Source organism: Cinclus cinclus, chromosome 1 (genome assembly GCF_963662255.1).
Source record: "Cinclus cinclus chromosome 1, bCinCin1.1, whole genome shotgun sequence".
Classification (NCBI taxonomy): Eukaryota; Metazoa; Chordata; class Aves; order Passeriformes; family Cinclidae; genus Cinclus; species Cinclus cinclus.
In genome coordinates, this window is record NC_085046.1 from 101,365,533 (window position 1) to 101,371,532 (window position 6,000).

Consider the following 6,000-nt stretch of genomic DNA (forward strand, 5'->3'; position numbering starts at 1 on the left):
TGTGATGTCAATAAACACCCACATGCAAACTTAAAAAATTATCATCCACTTCCCATTCTAGGCACAAGTATTTGGGATCTGCTATTGTCTGTAGCACACCACAGTGTACCACTCATTTTCCAGCTCCCTAACTTCCAAAGGATCACTTATGTTTGACAAGATGCAACAGGGAGAGACAAAATAAGTCAGGAATCAAACACTGTCTCTAATCATAGACACCAGAAGAGGAACAGCTCATTTTGGGTCTTCCTCCATAGACAGTGTAGAGCTGGCACAGAACGGTAGCATTAATTTATCAGGTGCTCAATGAGGAAAAAGAAAGATGGGTCATATACTTGTTACTTACTGAAGAGGATGCTTTTTACAATTTCTTTTCAATTGAAATTGATATGCATTACTGGATACACTGTTTGTAAGATACAGTTTGATAGAATCTCAGCACCAGAAATATATCGCAGAATTATGAGACATTTTAAAAGCCTAGGAGCCAGACTAATAAGATGCCTGTTGGTTGGCAGTGTGATTAGTTTGGATATCCTGCAAGGAAAGTGTCACCTTGCACCAAGCAAAACATCAGTCTTAGAATATTACAAATTATCCATTTCTAATGGTACAGTTGGCTGAAGAAAGCTACAGAAAATATAATTCTGCACACACACATACCTCTGATAAGTAACCAATATCCCAATATAGCAAACATTCAGGAGTATTAACTTCCTAGATATATCTGTGCCAAATTTAGCAATTTGAGTGGGTATTTTTCCACAGTGCTTCATTCCCACTGTATAACTTCCTCCTACTGTTAGCACCACTTCAATAACTTTTTTCTGACCATGACTAAGGAGACTGTTCACAGAAGAAACTAACCCACATTTTCATTCATTTGCACTTCAATTCCTGCTAAGATGCATGGGCAGACATACTGTATTTTTTGTTTTACCCCTTTCCAGTAATTTCTATAAATCTCACTCCATTTTATCCCAAACCTTTAGGACCTCTGGCTTTAATGCCAGTTCCCTTCAAAGCTGTAGCCATTTTTGATTTAAGACTGTTTTTTTGAGACAGCTGCTCCTCAGTTTTTTTAGTACCTCTGAAAATCCCAAACAATTGCTTCTTACAAATACTCTGTGATAGTTTAGGAGTTCCTTTGTCCTCAGTGCATCTGCTGTTCTGTTAGGGTTTAGAAAAGCTGATTGCCAAAGTCTGCTTCACGACTCCTGTGTTTCCACATGGAATTTCCTCTCCAACTCTCCCATCCAAATTTGGGGCAGGTCATTGCTTTCCCATGAGACACACAGGCTCTCAGTTATGCAGCACCTTTGAGGCAAGCACACAGCTCCTGCAGTTTAGACTCAGCTGAGAAGGCTCTACAGTGGGTTGAAGAATCAGTGATTTTTAAGGAAACAATGCAAACAGTGTTTAGGACCAAAATTAAAGACTCAGAAGAAGAAGGGCTAATGGGCAGGAATGCATTATCCTGACATAAAGAGGTGTATAAGCAAGTAAAACTGATTTCCATTCACTGGAGGAATGTTTGGATGACGGACCGTTGATTGTGGGAAAGGTGGAAGAATACAATACCTATGATCTCAGCACAACATAACTCACCAAGAATGGTATTAGGGGTATGTTTGGGGTTCTGTGTTCTTTCAGTATATAAGTAATTTGCTACAATTTTTGAATTTAAATAAATAAGCTAGCACCTCCTATTCAGAAGTCAAAAAGCAGCTTTGCTTTCTTGTCTTGTAAGGTATTACAGTCCATTTCTCATCAGTAGCAGAAAGGAGAATGGTGTTTCCCTTCACCTTGACAGAAGGTTCAACAATAAAGATGTTCACTAAATCAGGGAGTTAATATTCACTAAAAAATATTTTCAGAGCAGCAGACACTTGTAGCACATCCAAGAGGTGTCCTTAGCACTGCATTATTAGAATTTAAAAAAAAGCTCAAAACTTTGACATGTTGTATCTTTAAAGTACTTCAGGGGTTTTCTTTTTTTGAGGCAAGATGAAAGCAGTTCTTTACATCATTTGGTATCAGAAATGCTGGTGTTTTATAAAGAATAACATGCAGTCTGACAACTAATTGATTTACTGCAATTGAGTTGTAGAGTCGAGCCCTGAATAGTGTTGAAGTGTCTTGGCAGAGCAGGACAAACAAAGAGGAAGAAAAGTTTTCCAGTTATCTCATAAAAAACTTAGAATCTGTATTCCAGTTTCTGAGGGAAGAAATATCTCTTTGTCAACTTCTTGCCTGGCAATGGAATTACAGCTCTGCTAATCTTTATCTAAAACTGTGAAGTGACAGCATGGTGCTAGCACTGACCAGCCTTGTAATGTTAAATGTATTTAAATGCCTCACCTGTGCAATAATTAGTCCAATATTCATATGGAGATCTTTTTACATTAAAGAAAAGATACCCCCAAACTTCAGTTTATTGGATGTGTGTCTTGGTCTGGGAGTAATTACAAATTCACACGGTTGTCCTTACACTGATGCTGCAACTTCCTAAATTAATTTTAACCTGACCCTTGTTAAGAACAGGCACTTGTTGGAGGAGGGATGCCACAGCAGTGGGTGTCCCAGGAGTGTTGCTCACATCTAACCCCATCTTTTCAGCCCTGTGCTGAGAGGAGATGGGACCTGGGTTTGATTTTCCACCTTCTCCCATCTGTGCTGCTGTGGGCTTGGCCCTCTGTCCCAAGGGCTCGTGTTCTCCATCCCCAGGGAAGGGCTGGTGAGCTGCTTGGTTTGCTCATCTCTAGGTAGCTGGGTCATGTGAATGGTCCAGGAGTGTGGGCTGGAGCCCTGCATGTGCTGTCCTGCTGTTTGCTTCCCGGAGAAAGTTAAATCCACTGACTGGCAGCACAGCTTGTGACTGCTTGGGTAAGACTAGATTAAGTCCAGAGGAAAAAAGAAAAGAGTAGGAAGATATGCCTTCCAAAAGGGGATGCCAGCACAGAAGTGAAATCACAAACCAGCTGCTACTCTGTGTGAGTGCAGGAGATGATTCAGCACTGGATGCAACATAGACATTAATTAAAAATAATAAAATTAAGCCATGGAGGCCTCTACAAAAAATCTAACAGTCTTCTAAACATCAAAAGCTTATGAAGTGCACAATAAACAATTTAGTTCAAAATTTTCTCAAGACTTTTGATAAAATCTGACTTTAGAGGTTCTTGACAAGCTAACAATTTGCTGCAATGTGGAAAGCATGCAGGGAAAAATGGATAATGGAAATGGATAAATGGAAAACTGTTAATCACTGAACTTGTCAAGGAATATCACAATACAATTGGCATATTTCACCTGTTTGTTCGCAGTTTAGGAAAGAAAGGGAACATCTTCATTCACCAAATTTGCTCCTAGCAAAATACTATTCTGGTGGCTAAAGACTGTGACAGAGTCTAGGAAAACCTTAATGAAATTACATTATAGACAATTTTGTGATAAAAAATATTTGGACCCATTAAGACAGGGAACTAGAGATGAGCAAATAATTATTTCTAAAATGCATTCAGCATATATAGCTTTGTATGTGTTTGAGAAATGCTGAAGACATTTATGTGAATATGATAAAGAGAGGCTTCCAAAAGTCTAGAATTAGCTGAATTGAGTGATATGAAAAAGAAATGTACACTAGAGTGGAAAATGTGGCAGTAGGACACAGAACGAGGACAAGCCTTTCTCCACAGTTTTATAAGAGAGGGAACTCTACATAATTTTTTATAAGCAAAACCATGTAGCATATCATAGCTTACATAGCTGCATCACAGCTTATCAGCAATAAGAAGAACTAAGCTAACAAATGGAGAATGAAGTTTAGAACAATAACAGGAGTAAATACAGAATGGGGGAGAAAAATCTTATTTTGAAGGAAATTGATGGAAGGTCAATAGAAAAGCTCAGTGAGTTTGTAGACCCAAAATGATCAGTTGGTTATCACAGGACTATCTTTAATGTTATCTATCTATTAGGACAGTTAAGAAATATTTCAGTAGTTAAAAAACATAACTTTAGTTTGGTTTGAAAGGATTTACTCTGTGGGTTAAAAGTAAGAAATATGTTGGTCAACAATATCTGAAGCCCCAGCCAGTGGACATTGTAGCTGTGCATGCTGAGAACAACTCAGAGATGAGAACTGGATTAACCTTTCACCATTTTGTGAAGATCTGTGCTGAGCCTGTTTTGGCACACCTTACAGATAACTAGCATCAGATCGTAAGTTACATTGCACACCCAGAATTCTGTATATCTATCATCACACAGCAAAGCTGAAAATTTTTGGGGAAAGGAAACAAAATACAGATGAGGAGAGAAAGAAAAGCAAGGTTACAGATAAAATTGCCTTCCAACAATTAATAAAATACCCCCCAGGTTTAGGACATACTTCCTGTTACAGTATATTCGGAAAACTATCCCAGTGCAGCCTGACAGTGGCTTGCACCTCCCTTTCCTCCACGTGTCATGCACCCTTTCCAAGTGGATGAAGAATAGGAAGGGTAGGGAGGAGGAAGGGACTGGTGGAGGCTCCATGAGACACTGGCTGTGTACAACACCTGCTGGCTGTGCCTCCCTCTAACAAATCCACCTCACACATTACAGACCTTTATTGCATAAGGATATCCCTCTATTTTCTGTGCTCTGTGGTACAGAAGCCTCTCACCCCTCTGAGGGCAAGCAACTCTCCTCCGAGGAGTCTCAGCATAACGTGGCAATTCATGAGGAACACGGCAGTGCAATTCCATTTCAACAACAAGGAGTTTCTGTTTGTGCCACCTCTCATTTTTAATTCATGAATACATTAATTTTGTATCATTTGCATCATAACTTAGAGTCTTTCCTGCAAAGGAACAGTAAGGATTCATTGTTTTCATCTTTTTTCCCCGCTATTCTGCTTTGCTCTTAGTCACCTTCTCTACATGAATCAATATTACTTCTCCCAAAAAACAGGCATGTGGGATTTATTCAGGCAAAGTGCTGATATTAAAACTGGGACAATTCCCTTTAGCAATAAACAGTGAACAATAATGTAAAACACTATGGTATGACAGCCATCACCTGAATGAAGAATACACATCTGACTCATCCTTTTTGCTGTCTGTCAACAGCAATACACTTGGACATGGCAGTGCCTCTGTATGCCACACAATGGGTTGCCTTCTTATTTCTTTTGGACTTTTTTACTAAAAATCTGTTTTTCTCCATGTTCCAGAGAGGTTTTTATCTGTTTTTATAAAACCCCTGTTCTTTACTGAAGGCCAAGAAGGATTTGTTATATCTATTACATCTGCAATTGTAGCTGATTATTTTTATCACATTTTGTAACTTGAAAGCTCCCTTTAGTTGCTTTAATTTTGGGGTCTGTACACCATCCTTTCTCCATTCAGGACAGGAGTTCACTATCACAGGAGGCAAAGCCATGTACTATTTTAACAGACCCTGAAGAGATGAAAAAGTTATGAATGGATCCTGTGGTCTAGATGAATACCTATTGTGCTGATGTGACTGTATGAAACACAAAAAGAAGATAAAAAGGGAGGTTCACTTTTGGCATTTAGATTCTCTTCTTTTACTACAGTTTCCCTGAAGCATGTCCCTACCTTTGTTTATTCTCTTCTTCTCTCTTCTCTTCTCTTCTCTTCTCTTCTCTTCTCTTCTCTTCTCTTCTCTTCTCTTCTCTTCTCTTCTCTTCTCTTCTCTTCTCTTCTCTTCTCTTCTCTTCTCTCTTCTTCTTCTTCTTCTTCTTCTTCTTCTTCTTCTTCTTCTCTTCTCTTCTCTTCTCTTCTCTTCTCTTCTCTTCTCTTCTCTTCTCTTCTGTCTTCTCTTCTTCTTCTTCTTCTTCTTCTTCTCTTCTCTTCTCTTCTCTTCTCTTCTCTTCTCTTCTCTTCTCTTCTCTTCTCTTCTCTTCTCTTCTCTTCTCTTCTCTCTTCTCTTCTTCTTCTTCTTCTCTCTCTTCTCTTCTCTTCTCTTCTCTTCTCTTCTCTTCTCTTCTCT